The sequence below is a fragment of the Doryrhamphus excisus genome, linkage group LG3, assembly GCF_037039965.1.
Source record: "Doryrhamphus excisus strain RoL-2023G ecotype Guam linkage group LG3, RoL_Dexc_Guam_v1.1, whole genome shotgun sequence".
In the NCBI taxonomy this organism is placed as follows: domain Eukaryota; kingdom Metazoa; phylum Chordata; class Actinopteri; order Syngnathiformes; family Syngnathidae; genus Doryrhamphus; species Doryrhamphus excisus.
Window position 1 is genome coordinate 5,090,299 of NC_136359.1, and position 16,797 is coordinate 5,107,095.

At 39.4% G+C, this 16,797-nt stretch overlaps 1 long non-coding RNA gene across 1 annotated transcript in view; it reads right to left on the reverse strand.

Moving 5' to 3' along the window:
- Positions 1-14,241, reverse strand: part of LOC131128222 (uncharacterized) — a 119,773-nt gene extending 105,532 nt beyond the window's left edge. Inside the window, exon 1 of the long non-coding RNA XR_009129605.2 lies at positions 14,205-14,241. This is a non-coding gene — a long non-coding RNA (uncharacterized LOC131128222). The remainder of the gene's footprint in view (positions 1-14,204) is intronic.
- Positions 14,242-16,797: the final 2,556 nt, after the last annotated feature.

The following is a 16,797-nucleotide window of genomic DNA, read 5'->3' on the forward strand; positions in this document are numbered from 1 at the left end:
ATGGTATCATGTACCCAGAAAAAATTATTACGTTTGATTAATGTTCATGTTAAAGGTTAAATTACTGTTAATAGTTATCCTCCCTATCCGTGTGGAAGTGGTAAGTTTTTGGCTATTTAAGTTTAAAGGAAATAACTTGAAGGCTACCGTTTAGGTCGCTAGCTCTCTAGTTTGCGAGCTCAATTTACTTGGGGCCACTGGAGCTAGGGTCTGGGCAAGGCTGGGCCGCATCAGGTCCCCCCCCCCCCCCAAAAAAAACGCATTTATTAAAAACAGAAAAATGTACAAACTTTTTCAGTGCTTTGGTGATTTTCTACAATAAAAGCTCTGATAAAACATTCCACTGTTCTCAAATATCTTAATTTTTATTTTTCTACACAAAATAAGATGAAAAATAAATAAACAAATCAAGAATAAAGAAAATCAATCAGTAATAAATAAATAAATATAATAATAATAAAACGGCAAATAATAAAAACTTAAGAAACCACATATAGTTGGTGGGTAGACAAATTATTTTTTCCAGATTAAAATGAACAAAGCATTATTAGAGCCCTGTAGACATGACAAAACACGACTATAGTCACATTTATACTCTTTTTATTTACAACATATTACAACACGCAACTGCAGGGTCTTGAGACACATGCTAACTCGCAAACTAGAGAACTAGCAACCTAAACAGTAACCTTCAAGTTATTTCCTTTAAACTTGAAAAACTTACCACTTCCACACGGATAGGGAGGATAACTATTAACAGTTATTTAACCTTTAACATGAACATTAATCCAACATAATAATTTTTTCTGGGTACATGATACCATACAGCATCCATATCAAACTTGCGCGGGCCGCACTAACATTAAACTTTCATATCAAGGCAGGGGGCCTCAAACTAAGTGTCCTGCGGGCCACATTTGGCCCACGAGCCGCGTGTTTGAGACCCCTGCTTTAAGTGTTTCAAACAGAGTGAGACGCCAAAAAACTTACCACTTCCACACTAAATGGGAGAAGAACCTGCCATGGCATGTTGGCTTGGCTGTGCGGGCTCGTCAACGCTATGTATATCAGACCCTTACCGATTCCTAGTGACCAGAATACTACAGCATATAACTTATCTTTCAATATTTTATATCAAAATAGGCCAAACCAATGAAATCAATCATTTAGGAATTATTAAATAAAAAAACAAACAATAGTGAGGGAGCGATATTCAACCAGCGAGGGGACGACTGTCGGAATACATGTAGCCGTACCGCACGTGTACCGTTACAAGCCTAATATTATTGCTGTCGAGAGAACCTTCCAAGCGCCTTAACGCCCATTTGGACCCCCCCCCCCACAATAAACAGACCCTCGTAAATCAGAGCGCATATCTATTAAATTAGCTTAGGCGGCCAGATCAAATCAGGCATAATTGGTTAAATGCATTATGCTGATGAATTGTCTCCATGAGTAATAAGTAAAAGCTAGAGGCGGGATGGGGAAAACAGATATATGTTCTTTGTCTGTCTGAGACCTTCCTAAAGAAGACATCTTCACAAACGACCCGACAAAAGGTACGATACCGGTACTCTCGTGCGGTATCGTAGTCCCATCTGGTATTACACTTCCTCGCTAATCATCTTCCTCAACTACTTTTAGAAATGAAGAACAAAGCTTCAAAACCGTACCGTCTAATTCAGAAAACAACTTCCACACCGAGCACAACCTCTTCCAAGACTCGGCTTGTATTTGAGGAAAGGCTACAGACGTCCAACCACAATTACCGAGAAAGATACACACCAAATCTTTTTAGCGGCAAGCCATGTAATTGGAAACAACTTGGACAATAAAGAAGTGATCACACACACTAGCTGTGTGCCAACAGTCGCAAACTTTGCTGGTCTGCAGGGACTTGAACAACAAACTATTAACTATCATGGACTCCATGGATCCATTTCTACTCGTGCTCAGGGTAAAAAAAAAAATGGACAGAAATCCAGAATTCGATGCCAAGGCTACACGGCCAATTTCATTGGAAACAACCTGTTATGTCCAGGTTAATAGAAAATTAATCAAATTAATCAATTAATTGCACGATAAATAACTGATTTGCTCATTTTGCCAGCCTCCATACATTGACATCGCATGCTAGCAAACAGGATTCACTCTGCATGTGTCACGTTACTTCGATAGCGGAATCGACGGCGTGAGTCAACTCCGGGGGGGGTGGGGGGGGGGTGCTGCTAGCCAGTGAGCAACCGTAAACATGAACGAAGGCACAAAGAAAATTACGAATTCCACATCCCAGTGTGACAATACATCGGTTTCAAAACAGAAAATAGTGGTAATGAAAAAGGGGAATACGAGAAATTTCTGTCCAGTTTTCCCAACCTAGGGGGAGGTGACTGATTGTTACAGATTACAGGCTATTTTAAGATGTGTAGTGAAGCCTTTTTTTTTTTTTTTTACAGTTTTTCCTCGATTATTTAAACACATTTTCTGAAAGGATGCATCATATTCTCAGAACTCTACACATAAATGCAAAAAAATCACTCACATTTCTGAAAACCCGTCAATTCTCCTGCAAAATGAAACTTTAAATCCAAAATGGTGTTTTGTCTCCAAATGACAACCACTATATGAACCAGTTGAACACTGATGTGCTTAGTGTAAAACATTGTGATTACATCATATTCATCATGATTCATGATTTTTTTGTGTTCAGTGTGACACTTCTTGCAAAATATTTTTGAATTTTTTTTTTGTATTTTTTTGTATTTTTTTGACTCAGAACACAAAATTACACAGGAATTCGTAGAGATTACTGTAATGCCCTGCTCTCTGGTTCTTCCCCCCCAAAAAAAGTATTTTATTTTAAAAGTATCTCCAATTGCAGTTTTTCTCGATTGTTTACACACAATTTGTGATGCCTGAGACCCAATGACCACAACATACGTATAACCAATGCACCAACTCCATGAACCAAGTCTGCTAAACTATAAGCACAATTCCTGCTTTACACTCAGACTGCAGATTTACAACACACTTTTTTCAAAATACTACACACAATTCTCTGAGTAAATTTCTTGTTTTCACAAACAACACAATGCAACTCAAAACAGTCAAATGAATATTCCTATTATTCCTATTATTCACACTGACTCATCACATGGGTAAACACCTGGCACACATTTTTACAATTAGCAGTCTAACAATGAGAGAGGCTGGGCAAAGGGTCAGAAATCCACAAACACACAATCCCCTTCTCCAAATGCATGTAATTTTGTGTTCAGAGTCAAAAAAATACAAAAAACCCAAACAACAATTCTAAAATATTTTGCAAGAAGTCTCACACTGAACACAAAAAGGCCCAAGTCATGATGAATATGATGTAATCACAATGTTTTACACTGAGCACATCAATGTTCAAATGGTTCAAACACCATTTTTCGAAGAATGAAGACTGTTTTGTATGTGAAGTTTCATTTTGCAGAAGAATTGAGTTGTTTTCAGAAATGTGTGACTGATTTTTGGATTTGTGTGTAGAGTTATGAGAATATGATGCATCCTTTCAGAAAATGTGTTTAAACAATCGAGAAAAACTGTATTACAGAACTCAGCCGCACTTGTGCTGACGAGGACCAGAGGGCGGGAGCACATTACACCAGTTTTAAAGTCGCTACATTGGCACCCCCGTCCGCTTCAGGATCGATTTTAAGATTCTCTTACTGGTTTTTAAATGTCTTAACGGCTTTGCACCTACTTATTTATCTGATCTGCTTTTACCGTATGAACCCCCGCGGGCCCTGCGGTCCTCCGGCACTGGCCTTTTAACAATACCAAAACCCAGAACAAAAACCCAGCATTTAGCCACTATGGCCCCCCACCTGGAGAGCCTCAGGACTGCGGAGACTGTTGATATTTTTAAAAGAAGATTAAAGACACCTTTTTTGTTTTTAATGTAGAGACCTGAATTGTATGTAAACAATCGAGAAATACAGCAGTCCTCTGGTTCATCCAGCCAGGGGGTGTATCAGAGGGGGGGTGTCATGTCCTCCTTCTTGTCTCAAATGTGTAGCAAAGGCGTGCGGGAGATGGCTTTATCGGACGCTTGGAATTCATTTTCTGTTGCGCTTCATCCCGTTTTGGGTCCTAACTGCACCCCGGATTGGTTGCCAGTTCATTGCAGGGCAATTATGTCAACAACAACAACAATAACGGCTAGCGGGAAATGATATTAAAAGTATAAAGCAACCGAAGAAACAAAAGTGACAAATGAGCAGAAAGATTTACATGACGTCTCAGGCCAACAGCGTACATTTCCCGTTAAAACAACAAACCTCACAAACGTGGACGTAGCGATCTGCGTGATAGATTGGGCTTTTACCCAGAGATCCTTTGGCAACGTACCAGAAGTATTTTCTTTAGTGAATAAAAGCTTTTAGCAGGAAATCAATTGGCGATGGAGTCCATACACAAGCCGCCAGTGTTCCGTTTGCATTTTCCGGCGTGGAACGTTTTTTGTTAACACAAATCTAGCCGGGCATGGAGAACATGGTTCCACCTTTTACAGCCCTATGGCGTGTCAGTTACACTGAGGGTGATGTACGAGCTGTCCGTGCTAACAAGTCAATAGCTCGTCTTGTTAGCCAAATAAACGTCGCAGGCTGCTTTACAAATGAGTGGGTGGAAGAGACCAGGAAGTCATTTTTCTTCGCTTTCACAGAGGAAAAATTGAAATGACAGCATCTCCACCCCCCCCCCCCAAAAAAAAGTCTTACTGCACTATCAACCATGAAGTACATGATTCCGCCATTAATACATGTCAGACATGGTAAAAAACTGCATCAAACTAATTTGAAGAACAAACACTTGATGGATTATGGTGAAGTTTTGTGGCTCACGGTGACTATGTGGGTGCTATTTTATGTTTAGAGGGCTCTAATGTTAAAATATGGCCGCCATACACGGATTTTCTACCCTCTAACAAATTTTCATGGCATGTGTTGGCAGCAGTGTCGAAAGGCATTTACTGGAATATGTCGATCACATGTTTTTTAGTAGACTCACGCGTTATTGGAATAAGCTTCCACTATATTTAACAATGATAAATAACAAAGCAAGATTCAAAAATTAATTAAGAGATGCAGTATTTAGCAGGAAAGTCGGTTTCTGGTTTTTCTGAAACTCTGAGTGTGTAAATTGGAATAATTTTTGTTGTTCTGGTTGGCTTCAATAATTGAATTTGTATTCCATTGCATTTCAGATCATTTTTGTTTAGATTTAGTTTTATTTAATTGTAATGACAAACAACCATTCACACTCACATTCATACCTATGGACAATTTGGAGTGGCCAATTAACCTAGCATGTTTTTGGAATGTGGGAGGAAACCGGAGTACTCACGGAGAAAACCCACGCATGCACGGGGAGAACATGCAAACTCCACACAGAGATGGCCGAAGGTGGAATTGAACCCTGGTCTCCTAGCTGTGAGGCCACAACTTTGATTTCATTCATTCATTCATTCATTTTCTACCGCTTTTTCCCTCACGAGGGTCGCAGGGGTTGCTGGAGCCTATCCCAGTTGTATTTGGGCGAGAGCGGGGTACACCCTGGACTGGTGGCCAGCCAATCACAGGGCACATATAGACAAACAACCATTCACACTCACATTCATACCTATGGACAATTTGGAGTCGCTAATTAACCTAGCATGTTTTTGGAATGTGGGAGGAAACCGGAGTACCCGGAGAAAACCCACGCATGCACGGGGATAACATGCAAACTCCACACAGAGATGGCTAAGGGAGGAATTAAACTCGGGTTTCCTAGCTGTGAGGCCTGCATGGTTAACCACTCGTCCACCGTGCAGCCCGGCCTATGTAGTTATTTTATATTTGACCAACAAACTGATGTATAACTTGAAGTGAACTGAAGTAAGAACATCAAAGTGACAAGCAGACATTTAAGTAGTCATTTTTGATCACAAAAAAAAAATAATGCACTGAATCTCTTGTTGCATGGTCCGATAAAGTTGACAAGAACGGCATGCAGTGTAATTTGTCCGTCACCAAGAAAGAATGAATACATTTACAAAGGTGAAGTGGGTGAGTGACACGCATTATTTCCAGGCTTTCGCGGGTCACATCTGGCCCCTGGGCCTCGAGTTTGACGGACTTACGTATTTCCTGAGCCGCTAGCATGCAGAACGACACTGCCCTCTACAGCCCGCACTCTAAAAAAAAGCCAAACACCAAAATCATTGGATATTATTTCATTCAATATCCCCACAGTGACCTGTTTTCCCCAAACCATGTTCTTCCTATTCCATGTGTACCGACGGCAACTGTGTTCCATTTTTGTCTTGTTTTCTGGGGAACTAAATAAATAATGGCGTTGTTGTTGCACACCCGCCATGTTGATAAGTGCGCACAAACATTTCAGTTCCAAATGTGAAAGAGTTGACGCCGTTATATTTGTAAATAAATTATTTTCATGTTAAACAACCGTTTGCGTGTGTTATGTTGTGGCATGTTTGGGATCACTTGGAAATTTTGGGAGCCGGTCTGAGATATGGCTTTTTTTCTTGGCAATCCTGCCATGAAGTCCGGCATCCTGAAGTCGCCGCTTCACCGTTGATACTGACACTGGTGTTTGATGGGTACTATTTAGTGCAGCTGCCAGGTGACGACCTGTCTTAAACTACACATGTTTTTCTGTCCTTGTTAGACCCAGTTTGTGCTGCTCTCTGAAGGGAGTATGTAGTTAACAGCATGGTAAGAGATTTTAGTTTAGATTTTTAGATGGGTTTTCTAATCATCTATTAGCCTTAGAAAATGATGAACTTGGATTAGCAGCCATACCAGGAGATTGATGCAGAGGACTGACAGTTGTTGATAGTAGGCCTCTATGTAAAAATGTAATGGTAATGGTTTTATTTCATTTGAACATGCATCAGATTACAATTGAATGCATCACATAATCAGTTCACAGTTCCACATGTCCAAAAGGAGTAGGAAGAAGCAAAGCTTATTAAATCCTACCCCTCCATTTAGTCACTGTTACATTTGTTCACTTCCTGCTTTCCTAATAATTGTTTTATTTTTTGTCACGTACCGAAGTACGAGGTGATATGACCATACAATGACATAATGGGTACCATAGTTTCTTTTGGGGGTTTAGGGACCCCCAAAAAGGAGCGTTGGGTTATACTTTACAATGAATCCCTCTGTGAACTCAATTTGCATTAAAGTGGTCAACTTTATCTGAGGATACATAACAGTTGGTAATGGTAATGGTTTTATTTCATTTGAACATGCATCAGATTACAATTGAATGCATCCCATAATCAGTTCCCAGTTCCACATGTCCAAAAGGAGTAGGAAGAAGCAAAGCTTATTAAATCCTACCCCTCCATCTGGTACTTTTACAATCAGTAACTGTTACATTTGTTCACTTCCTGCTTTCCCAATATTGTTTTTTTTTTTTTTTTTTTGTCACGTACCAAGTACTAGGTGATATGAGCATCCAATGACATAATGGGTACCATAGTAAGTGTCAATATAGTGATATATATAGCACATCATGACTGGTTCAAGACTCTTCATCCTTGTATTTAGCAAACATCAACTGCTTGTATTGTTTCTTGAATTGGCTCATCGTTGTGCATTGTTTGAGGGTCTTACTCAATCCATTCCATAGTTTGATTCCACATACTGAAATGCTATGGCTTTTTAACGTAGTCCTAGCATATAAGTGTTTCAAATGTACTTCTTCCCTGAGATCATATTTCTCCTCTCTTGTAGAGAAGTATTGGATGACATTTTTAGCTAATTGGTTATTTTTGGCGTTATGCATTATTTTAGCTGTTTGAAGATGAACTATATCAGCAAGTTGAAGTATTTGTGATTTTAGAAATAAGGAGTTAGTATGTTCTCTGTAGGCGGCATTATGAATTATCCTTCCTGACCTTTTTTGCAGTACATTTAGCGAGTGAAGATTGCTTTTATAGTTATTAGCTCATATTTCCACACAATAAGTAAGATATGGTAGAACCAGAGAGCAATAGAGTGTGGAGTGATTTCTGACTGAGAACAAATTTTGCTTTGTTCAATATTGAACGTCTATGGACTTTACAAGTTTCAGTGTATTACGGTAATAATTGAACAAGGTCTGGAGGATTTGCATAGGAATTCAAATTTACAAACTCTTACAAAGAATGAATGCGCTAAAAAGCTTAGCAAGATCACGACTCATAAACTTAAGATACAATTCTTGGAATCGAAAACAAACAAAAAAAAATAAATAAGTAAATAAATCTGTCATCCATTCCCTGCTTTTGAACCAATAGATACGTATATGTATACTTTTGTGTACACGTTTAATATTTAGCAGTGTGAAAAATGCATATTGGATCATTATGTTCCAATTCAGGGGCCCTCATTAAAGCTTGAATGACAAAAAAATAAATAAAAACAATAATTAAAAATCAACACAAGCATGCCACATCCGTGCAGACCAACGACACTTGGGAATCACAATTCCGGTTTACATTCTAAATATTTTCCAAGACCGCCAAAGTCCAACTGTAATAAAACGCCATAACCCTAAGTCTGACATATATCCCACACATATAGATAAATGACATCCATGCCGATATTCTCTCCAAAAAAGGCAAGAAAGAACACCCCATCACGTCTCTCCAGTGGATTGTGTGATGTGAAACACGCTTGACCTTCAAAGCGTTGCCTCCGAGGCATAGGCCGCATCTGTCCATCAATCTCGCACGGCGGGACAAAGACATGGATTAACTTCACATTTCTTTTCAAGTACATGTTGCTCTTTGTGTCCGTGGGCACACCATTATTTGACGATCTACCCCCCCCCCACCCCCACCCCCTGAAGTACGCTGAGCTTTATGTCCTGTAAGGCACATAATCCTGGGTTAGGGCTTTTTTTTAATGACAAAAATTAATTTCGATTTAATAAAGAAATATTTTTTTAAATATTTTTTTATTAAAAATATTTTTTTTAAATTAAAAAAATATTTTGTTATATTTTTATTATAAGATATATTTATTTATTTATTTTACTTATTATATTTATTTTACTTATTATATTTTAATTATTATATTTATTTTATTTATTTTATTTATCAAATTTCTTTTCAAGTACATGTTGCTCTTTGTGTCCGTGGGCACACCATTATTTGACCATCTAGCCCCCCACCCCACCCCCTGAATTACACTGAGCTTCATGGCCTGTAAGGCACAGAATCCTGGGTAAGTGCTTTTTTTTTTTAATTTAAAAAAAATTCAATTTAATAAAAAAAAAATTATTTTATTAATATTATTTATATAAGATATATTTATTTATTTATTTTAATCATTATATTTATTTTATTTATTATATTTATTTATATATTTATTATATTATATTTATCACATTTCTTTTCAAGTACATGTTGCCCTTTGTGTCCGTGGGCACATTATTATTTCACCATCTACCCCCCCACCCCCCCTCCCCTGAGGCACAGAAGGCACAGAATCCTGGGTTAGGGCTTTTTTTTTTTATTTAAAAAAAAAATTCAATTTAATAAAAAAAATATTTTTTTAAATAAATTTTTTTTAAATAAGATATATTCATTTATTTTAATTATTATATTTATTTATATATTTATTATAATATAATTGTATTATTTGTTATTTTTCAAAAGTACTCTTGTTTCATATTGAAAAACACGTTATTACCTTTTGTGTGTGAAAAGTGCTGATACTTTGTTGTAAAAGTCTGATCACCTCCTGGTGAGTTTGGGTATATAACCCTCTAACTCATTCAGCAGATTGCCTTCGTTTTCTTCAAATGATACAGAAAAATACCTTTAGATTGCATTTCAATGGACAGACACCAATATTTATGTTATTTATCTGCCCCAGATATCATTTTCCATGTTCCATATGACTCCCAATGAAATAGTTATATCACAAACTAATTAAATCATCTATTCACAGCCACAAGCTGACACAAATCTTCCTCTGACACCGCGATGCATTTGGCATCTCTTCCTGACACTTGGCAACCTTCTCCACCCACACGCTGCAGCAAAAATTCAAGTCAAAGATCCTCTATATGACAGGAGGCACTGTGACCCCAGTGTTTACAAACCGCTGTCGTACATAAACTCTTTCAATAACCTTTTGGGGGAAGGTCCTAAAAAAAAAAAAGCAAAGACAGGAATCAGGAGTTTTCTTAAGGACTGTCCACAAAAATTCTAGTCAAAGATCCTCAACAGATCCTCCTGTAAAGATCCACAAGAATCTACTGCAAAAAAAAAGTGTGAAAGATCCTGGATGTGATCTAGAGGTTCTTAAAAACAGAGTGGTCATGTGACATGACTGATTTTTAACAATCTTTGTTAAATCTTTGACAAATATTTTTGGTATAAGTTCTTAAAAACAGCAGAGTAGTCCCGGGGGAAAAAAGACGATCTTTGACTACCACTTTTTGCAGTAGCTCCTTAAAAACAGAGTGGTTCATGTCATATAGAGGATCTTTGATTCTTGTTTTTGAAGTAGCTTCTTAAAGAGAGTGGTTCATGTCATATACTATAGAGGATCTTTGACTCGTTTTTACAGTAGCTTCTTAAAGAGTGGTTCATGTCATATAGAGGATCTTTGAGTTGTGTTTATGCGGTGGCTTCTTTTTTTTCTGTAGTAGCTTCTTATAAACAGGAGTGGCTCTGTCATATAGAGGATCTTTGACTGGTGTCTTTGCAGTAGCATCTTAAAAACAGAGTGGTTCGTGTCATATAGAGGATCTTTGATTCATGTTTATGCAGTAGCTCTTTAAAAACAGAGTGGTTCATGTCATATAGAGGATCTTTGACTGGTGTCTTTACAGTAGCGCCTTAAAAGCAGAGTCGTTCATGTAATATAGAGGATCTTTGACTGGTGTCTTTGCAGTCGCGTCTTAAAAACAGAGTGGTTCATGTCATATAGAGGATCTTTGACTGGTGTCTTTACAATAGCTCCTTAAAAGCAGAGTGGTTCATGTAATATAGATGATCTTTGACTGGTGTCTTTGCAGTCGCGTCTTAAAAACAGAGTGGTTCATGTCATATAGAGGATCTTTGACTGGTGTCTTTACAATAGCTCCTTAAAAACGGAGTAGTTCATGTAATATAGAGGATCTTTGACTGGTGTCTTTGCAGTAGAGTCTTAAAAACAGAGTGGTTCATGTCATATAGAGGATCTTTGATTCTTGTTTAGGCAGTAGCTCCTTAAAAACAGGGTAGCCCTGTCATATAGAGGATCTTTGACTGGTGTCTTTGCAGTAGCTCCTTAAAAACAGAATGGTCCTGCCATATAGAGGATCTTTGACTGATGTTTTTGCAGGAGGTTCTTAAAAACAAAGTGGTCCTGCCATACGAGTCTATATAGAGATCATCCATCATGTCAGAGTGTCCAGTATATAAAGATATACATGAGGGATCTCCAACAGGTAGCTTGTGAGCCACCATTAGCTTAAACGTTACCAGTCGTGTGTCAAGACATGTTTGGCTCTCATTGCAATGAACGTTGGAGTGTATGACCCCACTGCAAAGATCCTCCAAAAACAGGAGCCCAAGGCTTAATGTCATTTCCCTGAAATTCCAATTAGGAAAACTAAGTGAAGTTTTGCGCTCCAGTGTAGGAAAATCACAGCCGGCTGATCAAGCCATCAGCCACTGAACACAAACAGTCCTGAATCACAGAGTTTCATCATCAATCATCATCATCACCATCTAATCTGTTTGTGTGCCGGTACGTCGCCATCTCGCACCTTTTTACAGGAGAACTCCCCACAACCCTTTTCCACCCCTCCCCCCCTCCATGATTCTCTACTTTGCATGATTTGCCCCGATACAAGGACGCTGCCGTGTTTTTGACAACCAGACTCTGTAATGACGAAGAAGGGGAAAAAAGGCTGAAATGAAATCAGACATCTATTCTTGAACACCCTGATGGCAGAAAGACTGGAGGAGGAGGAGGAGGAGGAGGAGGAAGAAAGGTGAGACAGGTAAATTCGATTGAAAAGGAGAGAGGAGCCCGGCAGCGGTGGAAGGGTGGAAAAGAAATAAATCAAAAGGGTGGAAAAGGAATGATATAGTATGGAAAGGCACGGAAAATAAGAGGGCTGGGTGGGCGGCGGAGGCAGCGGGAGCTCTGCGGAGGAAATCAGTTGCTTTCTAATGGACGCTGATTGCATCTCTTCCTAAATGTCAAGTATATTTCCATTTAAAGTGCCTTGGCCCGGGCTTAAAACGCTGTGAAGAGAGGTACAACCAGGCCTCACGTCAACAGACACCTTGAAGACGGGCGGAAAAAAAAATAAAATCAACAAAAACAAGACAATTGATTGTTTCGGTGGGATTCCGTCATCGAGCTCATAACACGGCTACCATTAACGCCTCCATACAGTTCCACGCCGTCTCCTATAGACGGCGGGGGTGTGGTCTAACAAAAGCAGACAGACTGCCGGTGTCTAATTGGCACCTTGTCAACAACATCGGCGTATTTCGACATCGACCTATGACCCCTGCTGTAATTCCATATGGTTTGCGGAACTGTTCGGAAAACAGCAGTGAGCTGTTCCGCTTTTTCCACTTAGCAAAATTCATATTGTACTGTGTTAGGATTCACTCACTCATACAAGTGTAAAAAGAAGCTAACCAGTTAAGGAGGGTTAAGCCAGTCAGTGTCCATTATTCTATTATTATTATTAGAGTCAACATAGCCATATTGTACTGAGCAGCCAGGACACGTCAACCAAGGAAATGTAATCAAATATGCCAAATTCAGCCAACATTCAACAGTTGTCAAGACAGGAAATGCACCTAAACCTCAACAAGACAACACCAGTCACTTCCTGGATATGTACATCCATCATTTCCTGCAAAAAAAAAGTACCAGCCCAAGCTAGCGCCACATCAATAAAATTTACACACATACTTCCTCGTTGTCCTTCTCCTCCATCATCTCAAACCCGCCCGCAAATCTGCTCGGAACCAATGAGGCATACGCTCCCGCCGGGGGGGGCCCCCGTAATGACTGCCAATCAGGATCAACGTAAAGAGCGGCAAGCAAAGAGCGGCAAGATGGATGAGGGGGCCCCCAGGCCCTGGCTGCAGTGGAGCAAATGTAGCTTAGGGATAGATCCAATATGTCACAATAAAGACACAGGTGGAAAAAACCTGGTGTGTGGAAAAGCCGACATTCATGATGTACACAGTAAATCATCTGGAAACAGGAAGGTGAAGAATATAGAAGACGAGTCTTCATCTTGTGGAACAATGACGGTATCAAAGTGTCCATAGGGGTTGAAATATCATAGCAACACTGAACAAAACGATAGCTAATAAAAAGGTGACAGGTTCTTCCAGTCAAGTGGGCTCCGGGGAGGGAGGGAAGCGACATTGTTGCCAGTAATAGCCTTGGAGTTTGAAGTTTATCTGCATAAATAGTTCAAGCTAACGATTTCATCAGCAGATATCGACTGTACTAGAATGGAATGGAGGTGCTCTCTATATCAGTGTTTTTAAACCTTTTTTGAGCCACGGCATGTTTTTTTTTACGTTGGAAAAATTTTGCGGCACACCAATAACCAACATTATTTGCTTCTTTCAGCTTTTTCCTTGATCCGCATACAAATTTAAACAACAATATTACAAAATGTCACCACTACCTCTCACGTGCATCACTAAGTCTATTAGAGGAACGAGGCAATCAGCTACGTGTTGCCACACGGACGAATATTACATTGCTCTGCCAGTCTTTACACCAATGACACGCGACAATGACATAATATTTGCAGAAAATTATTAATACATGTTAATTAAAAAAGTGATATTGAATAATTCCTCACGGCACACTTTTGTGCCGCGGCACAGTTGTTCTATACATACCAGTGGTGCGTTCCAGACAACTCGGAAACTCAAAACCCCAGAGCAGGTAAAGTGCTTTACCACGTCGCTCGTGCTTTACCCGGAATTGCTACTAGCTAGCTCGGGACATGTATCATTTACCTCCAGTTCATTAAAATAAAAAAGTACAACATTAAAACCCGTTTCTACCACACAGGAGCGCTAAATAGGATATTTCCTATACTTCCAAGTAATCTGTAACGCACAGTAAGTGATCGTCACATAAAAAAAACACAACAGAAGTACATTTACTTACAGTTTGTAGCTCCACGACGTCAACTTTTTTTTCCTCCATACAGCCAGCTATCAGGTAGACGCCTCAATTAACTAGTTCCACTCAAATTCTAAAACTTAGTTAAGTGGGCTAGGTTATTTATTTTTTAAATTAGCAATTCGTTAGGGACTACGTGGAATCTTGTCCGGTCTCATTTCCGGCCCGTTGTTGGGTCAATCAAACCCAACTAGAAACACCTGTGATGCTTTTCACCCATCGCGTCTGATACAGCTGTAATGACCTTAAATGGCCACACAGATTGACTGCCGTGTATTAACCCTTGGAAGCCAGAGGGGCGCTGTTTTGCTCATCTCCCGTTGAAGTAAGGTAGTTCTGCTTCCTTCCTTCCTAACTTCCTTCACGTCTAACAACTTTATTGTCTCTTTTGCATAATATAGTCAAGAGTCAAGACATTTATTTTCTTCTCTGGGGGCAACTTGTTCATAAAAACGTCAACAACAACAATCTAAGCAAACAGTTACAACATAACAGCCGCAATGGCAAGTGATAAAAATGCTTGATTGATAAAATGTAACTTATGATAGGACAAACAGGAACAAAACATCCTTGGACAGAAGGTAATGGACCTCAAGGTTGATCCATGCACGGCGATGAATGTATTTAGGAATCATAATCGTCATTATCATAATGATGTCATAAATAATAGGAATAAACATGTAGAGGACAAACCCTAGGCATCGTACAACCTTTATGAACTCATTGCCTTCTTCTTCTGTTATTACGATCGTCGACTTAGTTAATGGACCTAATTGGACATAATGTCATTTCATGTCCATCAGGTCTGTTGCTTGTCTCACCAAATACTGACACCTAATGGCCATTGTAGAATACTACACTCACAATTACTATGCTTCTTCTTACTTGTATTTTTATTTTAGCTTATTTAGTTATTTTGGTAATTTTCTATGATTGAAAATGCTTTATTCAAGCCAAGAATGAGGACAATTTGCTTAAATGTGCATACTTTTAAAAATAATAGCACATATTCAACCATAAAATAGTGATAATAACATTAGATTCTAAGGACAGGGAGATGCACGGGATATGAATGATTGTAGTAGACATTCAAAAAAATCCAAAAAACAAATAAGGAACAAAAACCGGGATATAACTTTCCCACTTTTGGACAGATTTAGTAGAGATACTCAATTGTTTTAGGCCACCATTACATTTACACAAGTACACACAATCTACACTGCAAAACCAGTGGACAGTGATCAATTACATAATAAGCATTATTATATTATTAATTAAGGGCGGCATGGCGGACGAGTGGCTAGCGCGCAGACCTCACAGCTAGGAGGACCAGGGTTTGATTCCACCCTCGGCTATTTCTGTGTGGAGTTTGCATGTTCTCCCCGTGCATGCGTGGGTTTTCTCCGCTTTCCTTTCCCTTTCCAAAAACATGCTAGGTTATATTTATAATATTATAAATTAATATATATTATAATAGGGGCGGCACGGTAGTCAAGTGGTTAGCACGCATACCTCACAGCGAGGAGACCAGGGTTCCCCGTGCATGCGTGGGTTTTCTCCGGGTACTCCGGTTTCCTCCCACATTCCAAAAACATGCTAGGTTAATTGGCGACTCCAAATTGTCCATAGGTATGAATGTGAGTGTGAATGGTTGTTTGTCTATATATGCCCTGTGATTGGCTGGCGACCAGTCTAGGGTGTACCCCGCCTTACGCCCGAAGACAGCTGGGATAGGCTCCAGCACCCCCCGCGACCCTCGTGAGGAAAAGCGGTAGAAAATGAATGAATGAATGAATATATTATAATAGGGGCGGCACGGTGGTCAAGTGGTTAGCACGCATACCTCACAGCGAGGAGACCAGGGTTCCCCGTGCATGCGTGGGTTTTCTCCGGGTACTCCGGTTTCCTCCCACATTCCAAAAACATGCTAGGTTAATTAGCGACTCCAAATTGTCCATAGGTATGAATGTGAGTGTGAATGGTTGTTTGTCTATATGTGCCCTGTGATTGGCTGGCCACCAGTCCAGGGTGTACCCCGCCTCTCGCCCAAAGACAGCTGGGATAGGCTCCAGCACCCCCGCAACCCTTGTGAGGAAAAAGCGGTAGAAAATGAATATTATTAATTAGCCTATTATTATTACTATCATCATTATTCTTCTTCTGATTATTACTAATACTAGTACTAGTAGTAGTAGGCTAGTATTAGCCTGCTTTTGCCCTATTATATTTGAAATATTGAAATAATATATTTGAAATGTGGAAATGTTTGTAAAATAAAAAAATCTAATTATTTAGGGGGGCTTAGGAACATTTTAGGGTTTTAGGGGGGCTGAAGCCCCCGAAAATAGGCCTAATGACACCACTGGTTGACCACAATGATCAAATCCCAATGTAGTGAGGGACGACTGTACTTTTATACTAATTTAGAACAATATTTTCCAGGTTGCTGCTCCTGTATTAGATCATCCATTCTGATGAAGAGAACGTGCATCAAAGGTGCCCACCGAATCCTCCATGAGTCATTTTGGCCAATGAATCGAATCCTTTTTGGGCACATTGAATTAGGCATCATTATGTA